The sequence below is a fragment of the Apis dorsata genome, unplaced genomic scaffold (assembly GCF_000469605.1).
Source record: "Apis dorsata unplaced genomic scaffold, Apis dorsata 1.3 scaffold_648, whole genome shotgun sequence".
Taxonomy (NCBI): Eukaryota; Metazoa; Arthropoda; class Insecta; order Hymenoptera; family Apidae; genus Apis; species Apis dorsata.
Genome location: NW_006263839.1, coordinates 97,229 through 111,335, shown reverse-complemented (window position 1 = coordinate 111,335; position 14,107 = coordinate 97,229). Strand labels below are relative to the sequence as shown.

Below are 14,107 nucleotides of genomic sequence, written 5' to 3'. Positions count from 1 at the left end.
ATATATATATATATATACTCGTCAAGTATTCATGCTTCGTAAAAAATGAAAATTTTTTTACTGAATAATTTCTTGCTTTTGCAATTAATGGAAATAATTAAAATCAATCCCTTCAAATATGGACGATTATTATCGTTGAATCTATTCCGTAAAAGAATATATATTTCATAAGAGAAATGCATTTTTCAAAATATAAACATTTTTAAATATGTTAATTTAATTAACATATTCATTTTATAGTCGGATAATTGGTCGTTGAATAATTGAAGTTCGAATAATTAATGTCCTACTGAACTGGAGCGAAATAAATAAACAAATTACAAATTAAATTCATTTTAAATTGAATAAAAAAAAGTTAGCAAATATAAAAATTCTTCAACAAAATTTTTCTTTTTCCATATATGTTTAAAAGATAAAATATACGATAAAATAAAAATAGGTATACAAAAAAAAGCAATACAAATTTTGCAGACTTTACATACAACAGCATGTACTACAATATCCATATATACAAAGTAGAATCAATATTCGCACAATTCTGGCATCCAGTTGCAGTTCATCTTTAAAAACACGTACCAATTCTTCGACATTAAATCGTGTCTTTATCTATTGCTATTTGACATTATCGATACATTCTCACCGTGTTCGCAATTCAGCGGTTCGAGTATTGCTTTTCTCAGCGATTTACTGCATACGAGCAGCCACGTTGGCACTCAAAACCGAAGTGCAAACCGGTGCATACAACGAGTACATGTAACCATAGAATTGTTCACACAGCTGACTCTTTACTTAAGCGCGCCACCTAGCGTTTTTCATTCTAATTCGCGATACATGGATCAAGTTAACGACAAGAACATCTGCTACCTCGATCCACATTCTCTTCTCCCTAGTTATCACCTCAAACGAGAATTTTTAATACCTTTATACCTCGTCTATTTCCTTCATCTTAGATAAATTTGATAGATAAGAGAAAAATTTCGTTCCTCCTAGAAATGAAATGTTGCAATGTATATCAATGTTCGCGAAGAACATTATCGACGTGTATGGAATCGACTTGGTATTATTCTTTGGAATAGACTCAACGATGAAATTTCATTTCCGATTGATTTTAGATTTAAAGATTTATATTCTTGAAGGAAATTTCAACGGAGTGAAAATGATATTAACGATAGTGTGATATTGATTGTTTTGATTCTGACTCTGATCTAGGAATCTAAAGACATAAATTTAATTTTAATTAAATTTTTTTTAATATTACAGCAATGTAATATAAATTTTCGTGTAAAATATTTAATTATTGATTAAGTTGAAGTTGGATAAGGATTAATAATGAAATATTTTTGAATCAATAATAAATCAATAAATATGTGATGAAATATGAAAAATGGACGATACAATAGAGAGAGTAAATAGATAGAAGAGAAAAAAAAACAGGATTAAATGTGACGTGAAAAATGTTTTCATTATTATTAAATCTTATCATTGCAATCTCGACGATTCTTCATCCATTTATTCTTATATGTATACGAATTGTGATATCATAATAATGTATCATAATTTACATTTTCTTATTTGTCACGGTTTCCAAGCGGAAATTCATTTTTACATGGTGTAACGTGACGAGCAATACTCTCATATGTACGTAGCAAACAATAGATTCCACTTACACGTTTCACGCGGTTCAATTTTTGAGTTTCACGTATTTGCGTTCTCGCGGAACAGTGACCCAGGATTTTCATTTATTCGCCCCTTCGGAAAATATCAGACGCGCATTGTCCATTTGGCCGACAGATTTAACGCGGAAACAATATTTCGTTATAAGTATTCTCGTCTGTGTTAAAACGAATAAAAAGACGGTATACAATGGAGACGCTTCGTTAATGCGTAGTTTTCGTTTTATACGTGGCGCGACACGAGAAAGGAAAAGCAAACAGCCACGCTTTTCCAATATGCATCGCGTGTAACAGTATGTGATTAATGTATTCCACGTGAAATATTGTTCCATCGAAAATTTAACAAAACCACTACCTTACTAAATGAAAGGTATCCCTTCATTTTAATCGTCACTGTTTTCCTTCCTTCAATGCGATACAAATTGAAGATTTATGCAACCCTTTAAAATTTGTAAATTGAAGATCCTTGTACAAATTTAGATTAATCTTGTGTGTGTACGTATGTGTGAAAAAACGAAAAATATTGTGTATTTAATACGAACTTGCTGAAAAATTGTTACTATTACTTCTTTATTTAAATTTCTGTTTGAATAAATAGTTTGTTTTTAAATATGAAAAACTTTAAAACAAATATATAATTCTTCAATTTCTTAATACACTACAATCTATAATTAATTTAAGAAATCTTTGAATACTCAAATATCAAAAAGATATTCAAAAATATATAGCTTCATATATATATTTTTAAAGAATTATCAAATTGTGATTTATTAAAAAAAAATCACGATATTTTATAATTATTTTAAAGTCAACTTTATCCCAATTATAACTGGTGGCACCATCTGACCACGAAATTAATTTTCTATCTATTATTCATTCTTATTCATTCTATCTACTAATTTTTTAACATTCGTTATTAATTCTCAATAATCGAGTGACTGAATATCATTTCCTTCACAAATTGTCATCCAAATGTATATCTTGCGCTCGATAGCGAGGCATCCACGAAGTAAAAAGTTCTCCATTATCGAATCGAATGTCACAATTTCATCGATGGACACGTGCTCGTTGTTTGACTTTCCGGGAACACTCTTCAACTTAACAATTGGAAAAGGGTCGCTACCGAATCAAAGATCGTGCAGTAGGAAACTAAATCTGGTATTGAAACTTTCTCACGTTCGTATGTGTATGTGTCTGTGTCTGTTTGTCAACTCTGGCGTAACTATGACGAAGGAATCAAAACTATCGACGAGACTTGAAAACAGGCAGCGAGTTCGTTCACGAAGACTCTTCGTTCGCGAAACTCGATGATCTTGGTACGTCGAACTACCCCTATTATTAGATTGAATATGTTACATTGGATACTATCGAGAGGAATTGATTGGTTTCGTACATGTATTCGTGCCTTTGAGCAAGATCTGTCGGACAAGTGAATTATCTGCTCTATATTTTGGCCTCGAACACTTTAGTTTTCGTTGCATCTGACGTTGGTTGAATATATGAAAGACAACGCTGATAAGGGTTGAAATGGGTTGGGATATTAATACGTGTTTGCACAAACTGTCGATAGAATGTTAGTGTCTCGCGCAATGTTGGTGAAACAGATTATATGAGAAGTAAAAATATTTGAAAAAGAAAAGAACGTTCGTTGAATATATACATTCGAACAAATACAACATAGATTTGTACAGAATTTTTCTGAATAAAATAAAAATGAGAAATTATTTTTATGTTATATTTCTTTTACTCCTCATCATTGCGATTGTAATTTTGTTTTTTAAGAATTTCTCATCTTGTTATAAAAATTTACTCGGTATTTTTATTAACGATTGTATCTTTTTCTAATAAGATATCGTTTTTTAATATATTATTAATGTTATTGTTTAAGGCAAGATTAATCTCGTCACGTTCTATTTACCACGTAAGCTAACATTTGAACAGCTGGCCTTATTCACTCGGTCGACGGGATATTTAATAGCTATGCTATGTTATCATTCGGAAATTCTAAGTAATTCTAATCAGGTTTGACAACATTTCATCATGTTTCTAGTATAATATAAATACAGATAAAAGTAAAATATTTTTCTACCGTAAATATTAATAAAATTCTAATATTATAACAGGATTGGTCACGACTTTTAAAATATTTAAAATGTTTTGAATAAATATAAAAATTCTTGAAATACGCGAATATGAAAACAATATATTTTTAAAATATATTATTATTCAAATAAAATTATTTTACACGTATAATTTAAAATTAAAATTTTACTCGAATAATTATTTAAAAAAAAATTTATTTCAATAAACTCTCGACTCTCTGTTATAAATTCCAAACAAGTAAAATTCATAGAATATAAAAAACTTCGTTTTATGAGACCGTGTCACGTTACATTTTTATAGATTAACACGATACAAGGAAGAGAATATTTATGCAAGAAAAATTGACACAGAGAGAATTGTATTACGCATAACCATAGTGGTACCCAGTATTTTGTTTGATTAGCATAGTATTCACTAGTTAATTATTTATTTCAAATTAGTTATGCTTAAGCGGTAGTATCCCATTAAAATTTCATCACGAGACACGCGTTATATTATTCGCACACGAGTTAATAAAATTTCATTTAACGAACTCTTTCAAACGTAACGAGAAAAGCTTTACGTATGACGTGACTATATATATATCCTGAGTTATAACATTCTCTGTGTAGATGTGTACACGATGAAAAATTTAGCAGGCCTCTACTCACTCACTGTTTCTGAAATTATCACAATGAAGAATATTTTAATTTTCTAAAAAGAGACGATTCTCGCATACTTTGTTTTAAATATTTCAATAATGACTCCTTTTTAATGTTTTTTCTTAATGTATTTGAGCATAACAAAAGTGTAACTTTTATCAATAATTTTCTTCAATGTTCTAACGATGATTGGTTTAATATTTACATTAATTTTAAAAATGGAATATTCTACAATTAGAATGAAACAGAGTAGAGTAAAAATGAAACAATCACGAGACAAAATTCACGTGTCTGCATCAAAGAAGCAGAACATTTCCGGATCACAACAGTGAATTTATCGAGACCTCATTGTCCCACTCATTTACCATGGGGGAGAAACGTCAAGGGGAGAAATTAATCGAGCGCACTCTGAACGCACCACTCTGGATGATGTTCTAATTGCCGTTATCTACTTTGCTCGCGAGGTGACACGCTACCAGGCAATTTGTATTCTGGACCGTGAACACAGGAATGGGTGTGAGAAGAGGCTTGGGTGTTACATCGATTACGAAGGGCAACGTATAAAGGAAGATAGAAATAGCGTAGAGAAGCTAGTCAATGAAAACAAGATTAATTTTCTGGAAAAAGGAATGAAGAATAAATATATGAAAGAATTTTTAACGTCGAACAACTTAATTTAATTTCTATTATACACGGATAATAAATAAATTAATTAAATGTCAAAATAAAATAACAATTGAGAATAATAGTAAATTAAAAGAAGTTAAATTGAACTAACTAAATTATTCAGAATCGAGGATGCAGTAACTTTATAATGACAATCTGGATATTGCAGGTTGAATATAAACAACGAGATGGAAGAATTATTTGAATTCATTGATTAAATTTCTTTTTATGAATAAAAATTTTTTCATTATATACAGAATAACAATTCAAAATAATAAAATTATTGTATAATCTAATCATTGTTATTAATTAAAATTCTTTCCAAGATTCTTCATAGAATAGAATCACTTTCTTCAATTACTAATTCTTTGTTTATTATTTCCTTCAATAATAATTTCACTTCTATATTTATTTTCCAAATTTTCCTCGACCACTTATTATACTGAGAGCACTATCACGTAATTTTCAGTTCACGTTATAAAACTATCATATTATATTGCACCATTATTTATTACTGCAATATACGTCTCATAACACCTTACGTTAAAAGTTAACCTTACCTTTCCCCAAATAAATCGACTTAAGTAAAAAGAAAAAAACCTATTTAAAACAATTAATTTCCCTCGTCTCGGATTATTATTTCTTATCTTCGAAAATACGTTGAAGACAGTTCGAAACACCTAACTCCATATAATTTCTCGGTCAACAATGGGCCAGGGCGAACAATGGCGAAAACGCGTGGACAAAAGGGAAGCGGAGGAGCAGAAAGAAGGCGAAGTAGAACACGAGAAGAAGCAATAGAGCGGAAGGACAACGACGAGAGGAAGCGAGGTTTCGAGCGAGAAGGCAGGACGAGACCTCTGCTACAAGGGGTTGGGCTAGGTGAGACCTAGAACCAGAGGAAGAAATTACACGCGACGTGGCCGAATAGGGCCAGAATACGGGAGCCATGGTGGATTCGATGTTCAATGGCGAAATTATGCGAGGAACGGGACGAAAACGAGATTCGTCACGAAACTTCCCTTCAACTGTGGACGATAGGACGGTACCCTTAGCAATTCGGTGGATGTTCTCGGACGGTCGGATGCAAACTCGAGCCATGGATGTTCGTGGCAGCTCCGACTTCCGTGATTAGCATACCCTCCTTTCGATAATCACCCCTCGATCGACATATTTATCATTCTGGCCCGGTTCCACACGAATAATAAACGCGGCGCCGGTTCGTGGAAATGAAAGCTCCTACCTTTTCGCGATAATTGCTCATTAAACTTTTCGAAAACTCTTAATTAGGGATGTTGTTTATTAACATTGATGCGAGTGGATTTCATTCGTGAAGATGGTTGTTGGTTGTTCGAGCTTTTGAAATTTTGTTTTCGCCATTTTAAAGGAGAAATTGTTTTGTAAATTTGTTATTGTAATTATTGATAATGTAAGGTGATGAATGAATGCGCGATAAGAAAGATTTCCTAAAATGAATTTCTCTCTTATAATGCATGTAGGATTGAGATGTAGTATGTAAGCATATGAGAACGAAAAGAAAAAGTTTTAATAAATATAATGATAATTATATGTTGTAGGATTAATGGATCAATATAGATGAATTAATACAAGTTTGAACAATCATGTAATATCAGCGAACAAAGTTATATTATCTTTAATGCATACTTTAACTTTTATCTGGAAATCTAAAAAATCGAATGAGAATTTCTATGAATTTAAATGTAACATTATCAAGAAATTTGTGAAATTTCTGAAAGGAGGAAAAGCAAGGAAATTTAATTATTATGATTAGATAATAAAACTAATTTTAATAAATTTGCTTTTAATAATTATCGTATCTTATTGTACGATCGTTAAAAGAAATTTTTCATTAAAATATTAAATAGATATAAAATAAATGGTTTAATAAATTAGATCAACCTACACATATTTTGATCAGTTAGTTGGCTGCGAAATAGCGATGAAAAAAATCATAAAGCGAATATGATAGACGCGAAGAAGAGGACGATAAATCAAACGGATTTATAGTACTTTTAGTATACCCAAAGGATTGTCATTCAGAGTCGAACTCGCGCTATTATTTAAATATCTGACTATTTTTAAAGACCATCAACCACAGATGAAAACTATAAATTTACGATTCTATGCTGAAAACGGTTTTTCTGTACTATAAGTAGAAAAAATATATAGTATAAATTATACCAACGTATTCATAAAATTAAATTAAACATGTTTCAGTAGTATATTTAAAACGATAAAAAATATTTTGATTGGAAATATAATTGATCTACTTGGCTATACTTTTTGAAACAAGAACTACAAATATTTAAAAATAACATATAATTTATACATTTTATATTTATCATCAATGCTAATCCTATTATTTTTTTACTTATTTCCAAAAATGGAATATCATTTCGAAACGAAATAAACATTTTCCATTATTTGCTATCGCGATAAAGTTAATATTTATGATACGTTGCAATTTATACAAATAATTCCAATGCACGTATAGCATTGTAATGAAAAACATGATTGATATCGCGTTGTTGTTTTATTGAAAAAAAATCATCGAAATACCTTGTTTGGAAATCACTGCAATCAATGTTCGAAAACGAGAAATACCGATCCAATCATTAAAAATTCGTCAGAAATTTCTATCAATGTTCGATATAAAACTCTCATGAAAGGTAACAACGTATAATTTGCATAACATTATATCGAGATAATTTATCATATTCTCGTTGCATTTGTTGCCAAAATGTCAAAATTATAATATATATACATATATATTAACATAATATTCATTAACTAAATTACATTTTCAATAAACAATATAATAATTATAATGATTCAATGTTTAATATTAATTTGACACGAGAAGTTATATTAATTGAAAATTTTACTTACAGAAATACCGAAATATAGCATATGTATATATATTATAATTTTCAGCATCATAAATATAAATTGTCAATTTTCTAAATTCCAAAGTGCATAAATATAATTAAAACGCTACAAGAATATATTATTGAAAAAAATATATATGAAAAAATTGAATGAAATTATTAAAATTCAACGAGACAATATCGAAATCGATAAATCACATGTGCAAATCAACTCCTTCTCTTCATCGAAAACAAAAGTAAGATAAGACATCCGATTAAGCGTTACGCATCGAATCGATATTCGTTCGTACAACGCTGTAAAATACTCGTAAATTTGGTCGATACAATAGAATTCAATTAACGTCGGTGACGATGGAAGGATCACTTCCGCGCCTCGCCACAGACTACTAATAAATATCGTGGAGGGAGGATGGTTAATTGACATTCTCGACGAAAATCGACGAACTAAACGAGCCAAATCGATCGTTTCGGTACAAAATACCTGCGAATCTCGCGAATGAATGGAAGGAAGTCGATGAATCGACAGAATGAAATTTATTCGCGAGTAAACGTGATTAAAATTTGTTGGCGTATAATGTTCGAACTTATGCATATCACTTCGCTTTTGACTAAATTTATCAGAAACTCGATTTGATTCCTTCCAAGCGTTGAATTATAAATATAAAGTTTAGTAATTCTTCATTGTTATTATCATTTTCATATTTCATTTAATATTATGTAAATGAATAGTAAAATTTTTGATGTTTTCTTCGAAGTCAAAAATTGAAAAATCGTGGAAGTGAGATATCACGAAGAGATGAATGGAATTTAAAACGAAAACAACGAAACAAGAATTTTCAACTTTTATTTATAATCGAGTTATCCAGAGATTTCATGTTTCGTGATAGCTTGAGCTCGCAACTTGTACGTCTTAGAAATGCTTCGAAATCCGCGCGACACGTTCCTCCGTAACGATTTTTCATTCCTTCTTCGAAACGATTTCAACAAGGCGGTCCTCGTCGAACTCGTAACTCTTTCTGTGGTTTGGGGTATGTATACTACCGGTCAAAAGTTTCTCACTTATAACTTATAACTTGTTTTAAATGTTTTGATCGAAAGTTAGGTTGATATTTTTTGACCACAAAAAATTCTTTCGTGAAAAATTTATTAATATAAATAAAAGAAGATATTACTGATATCTGTAGCATTAATTTTTAATCAATAATAAAAGCTGAAGATTCGATATAGCTACAATTGTTAAATTAGTTCCAAATTTATTATAAATATTATTATTTGTAAGATTCGATAGAATTTAAATGTCATTTAAAAATCCATTGTTACGACATTCACAAATATTTATTATAAATTTAGAATAAATAAATGTCATTAATTGAAAATAACATTAATAATCTTCTAAAAAATATTTAACGAATAGAATTTTTAGATCACGATTCAACAATAGGAAAAGAGATTCAAAATTTTTGACTGGTATTGTACATACGTGTCGTGTTCACAAAGTTTTGCGAAACTTCTGGCATAAATTCGCGATCATTGTTCCATATTTTTCATAAGATTTGTTCGCACAAATTCGACAATACTTTGGCGAATTCTTGTCACAGATGGATTAATTGTAAAAGAAATTATCAGATAACAAGGGAACATTCGTTTTGCGTTTTTTCTTGAAGTAATTTACTCGTATAACAAACGACAAGTGGCGAGTTTGCGATGTTATTAAAATGCAAGCAGCCCTTTAGCATACCTAATAATAAAGTAATTATCCATTCCTAGATGGCGACTTTATTTCCAACGTAATACGAAGAAAAATTGAAATTCTTAATAGAGCCTTAAGTGGAAGTAACAGGTTAAATAACTTAAGACGATTCATTCATTAATGCAAATTTAATTAGGATACGAAATATTTCCTTTCTTCCAATTTCCAAATTACATTTATATTCATTATTTCAAATACTATTTCATTATGCTTGGAAAAAAGAATGAATTACTATTATTTTGCTTTTAAAAATTCTTCGTTCAATCCTCTTCAACCCAATAAAACCACTTTTTTCCCTCAAATTATATATGAAATACAATTTGATAATATTCATCGTTAAAAATATCTTTCCACCTTTCCAACATCTTTCATTTTTAATGCCTGAAATCTTGAATGATTGACGTAACACAATTACCAAGAACGAGCAGGAATTCAATTATTCCAACAACCCCAATACACAAGCAGACGTTTTATAGTCGTCGAACGAGTCGTAGAACGAGTTCGTTGTTATTCGAAACGAAAAACGGTCTTATTCGATCGCGTGCATTTTCACTTTCCTAAGATTTCAATCGACAAACCTATCCTATGTATATATGCAACAATCTTGGCAGTGAGCAATCATGTGGAGAAATTGAGGAATAGGAAAAAGACAAGAAAAAAAGAAAGGAAAGAAAACGAACGAAACAAAAATGGAATCGCTGCTGCAAATAACACGAGAAATGTTTCGCAGTTTTGTTTTCGCAAATGGCAGGCAACTTCGGCTGTTTACGTGAAATTGGATGAAAATTACGCCACTGTTGGAGAGATGTACGATCGAACTTAACAGGAGGGTAAGCATGGCAGGTGAAAAAGGGGAGAGAAACTGGCAGATTTACAACGGCAAGGAATGAAAGAAAAATGTTGTCGACGTTATGAGAATTTCTCTAGTTACGTGCATACTGTATCTGTATATACGTAAAAAGTAAGAAAAAAAGAAAATGAGGAAAGGATTGAACAATGTGAATTTTAGTTTGACAGTGTATTGAAGTTTATTGAAATTGGTTTTAAGAATTCTATTGAAATGAACAAGAAGAATTGTATTGTGATAAAAAAGAGAGAAAAAGAAGAACTTTAGCACATTCTGTTCTCTGTTTATATATTTTCATACACTGAATTTAATTTTATCGAAGAAAAATATATTAATTACTATAAATAATAATTATATTGAAAAATATTATATACTGAAAATAAGAAGTAAATTTTTCTAAATTATTAGAAAAATTTCATGCATGTAATAAAAAAAAAAAGATATTTATTAATCGGAATACAATATTACTTTAATTGACGTAACTGATTATAGATTATAATAATTAATTCAAAATATTGCAATAAATTATATTGATCACATGCAGTTCCATTTAACTATTCATATGATATATGTATTCCCTAATCGCTGTATCATTGTAATCAATTCAGCAACTCATATTCTCTCAATCATTATTCGTATTTATATACAAATTTAATAATATATTAAATTAATGATTTAACATGAAAACGGATTAATAAAAGAGAATATAAGCTAATTATGAAAATTATTGGTATTTCTTCATGCAATATAATTTATTTATTTTTATCATAAGAGGAATTGTTAAAAATTCTATGCAGAAATATTGCATACACAAATTGAATTGAATTAAAATTTTTTAAAGAATTTCCTAACTAATGTGTTAACTTATCTATAAAATATGTGAAAATTTATTTTCTTTATATCTATATCTATTTTTAAAATGTGAAAATTTAGAATATAATATTTATCATTATCATTAATTTATATTTTGGATATAATGAAATAGACGAAAATTTTATCGAAACTTAATACAATAAGATTATGATAATTTAAAAATGATTGTTAAAATTTTCATGATATTTACTCGTTTGTAATTAATTAACGTTACGGAGTATCCCATCTTGTTGCTTTTGTTGCTATACATACACTAAATCTAATCACCTTTATTTATCACAGTTACATAGCCATTACCCTAGTTTATACCACTCTCGCGTTGAATCTCACAGCACTGCAACACTGTATGGAGTTTCTAGATCGTCTTCTGTAAGTTAGTATTAATTGTAGGGAACGTAGTTATGTGAAGACAGAACAGTTGCAATATAGGTCAGTAATTTTAAATAAATTCTTCGTAGTAGATTAACTCGTTTATTTATTTTCAAATATGTTTATCTCAAAATTTTCAAACTATCGCAACTAAATTTTCTCATATTGATGACTTATATTAATCTTGTTAATTGTAAATCTTCTTCAAATCGTTGGTTATATATTTATTGCTATTATTAATGCTATATTTTTTTTAAATAATCAAATTTGAATATCTCTTCTTTCAAAATATTTTTCAGTTAGAAAATTTATCTTTTCACATTTTTTTTTATTCTTGAAAATAAAAAAAAATTATATCGTGATTGAATAAATTGATTAATTAGAGAATATATTGCTCTTAAAATAAAAAATGCGATTTTTCACGCAATAATATTCAACGAGTATTTGCAATTTCGTATGTATACATGTTTCACCCTTTCATACAACTGTTTCGTATCCCAGTGGTAAATTGCTGCACAGGGGATGAGAGTTGTCTCTGGCAGCGCATTAGAAATATCAAAATGTACGCCACTCCCAAGCATAAAATATATTCTCGTCAGCGACTGTTCACCGTCGACGTAAAATTAGTCTCAATTTTGCAACCCAAATACGAGACACGCGTGGCAAAAAAGGGTTAATCGATGGTGAGAATATTAAACGTGATTTTTTCGCCCAGGAATTCTTATTTCGATGTTCGAATTAAATGATATTAAAAACTTTGAAAAGATGAAACCGTGTATTTAATAATTGAAAATACACGGTTATATTTTTCGATACAATATATTTTATTTCTCTTGCATTATCTATCGCAGAATTTGGTACGTGGAGTATATTAAATTGGAAAAATATTATGTACCATTTCGCTATATGGAATATCAAGCAGGCTTGTGTATTATTTAAATAAAATATTTAAAAAATGATCGTTCGAAAATCGAAATATAACTTGCTTGTTAAAATGCAATTTTAAATTAACGATTTAGCATTTGATATTTCACGTACGATTTTCGAATTTTTATTATGTTTTATGATGAAATTAGTTTTTCTATAATACTCATAAGTGATTGAAATAATTCATACATTTCGTATCCTTATTTTTAATCATTGTTTCAAACGAAATGTAGATATCATATCATTATTTTTAATTATTTCTTCTATTAAGTCTAAAACCACCTTTAATATTCTGAGAAAAAATGCATTACTTGACAAATGACGCGATATGATTTATTTTGAAACATTGCAAATTTTACGTGTGATCTTAATTAATACAAGTTTCTCTATTTCAAAAATAAAAAATCAAGAAGATAAAGATATCGAATTGAATTACTTTCAATTCCATATTACAAATCTACTCTTCCTTTTTTCGTAATAATTAAAAACACAAAATGGTTTGATTAAAAATTCCATAGAATTACAAATGAAATTTTTCATCAAAAGAACAAAAAATTTTTCATCCTCGTAATTTAATCTCGAAAATTCAAATTTATAAACATTTGAAAATAAAAATTAACTTGTACAAATATATGCAAACTTCGTATCGAAAGAAAACTTCAAATCAGGACGATATGTAGAAATTAGAGGGCGCAATGCGTCCCGAATTTATGGATGTATCTATCTTTCCACCATTTCGTACTTCGATCAGTGACCACCGTGATTATGGTAATCGTATCCGGTGGTTTTCAACGCGAAATCATTTCTACCGCAAAATTTGAACATCACGCGCTCCTCTCCATCCCCTACTTCAACCTTGGCGGCTATATCGTTGATTTCACTGCGATTCAACCGTTCTACGAATACGGTTCGTTACTCGTGCCACGAACGTTATACCCACATAATTGTTGTAATGGGGGAGGAAGAGTGGAAATAAAAATAGCCATTATAGGATATATCCAGCCGCATTCTCCCCCTTAATGTAAATACAACAAATAAGTCGTCTTCTCATATTGGAATACTCATTAAACGAAAGAATACATATTCGAGGAGGAATATCAAATTGAATTGAGGATAAAGGTACAACGAATATGAATAGACCATGACACTGGAGAGAAATATCGAGAATAAAAAAGTTAATATTATTTTGTACATTTGTTTGATTAATGGAAATAATGTAATTGTTATTTCGAATTAATTCTGTGCTATAAGAAATTTTATAATTAGAATATTTATATTCTACTACAACTAAATACTTTATATGTGTACTGTAAAAAATAATTTGATATTACGTATTTGATGTGATGAGT

The 14,107-nt window shown here is 29.4% G+C and overlaps 1 protein-coding gene across 3 annotated transcripts in view; it reads right to left on the bottom strand.

Annotated features, from left to right (window-relative positions):
* LOC102677126 (zwei Ig domain protein zig-8-like) overlaps positions 1 to 14,107 on the bottom strand; it is a 261,742-nt gene that overhangs the window by 217,288 nt on the left and 30,347 nt on the right. The gene's annotated exons all lie outside the window — the stretch shown is intronic.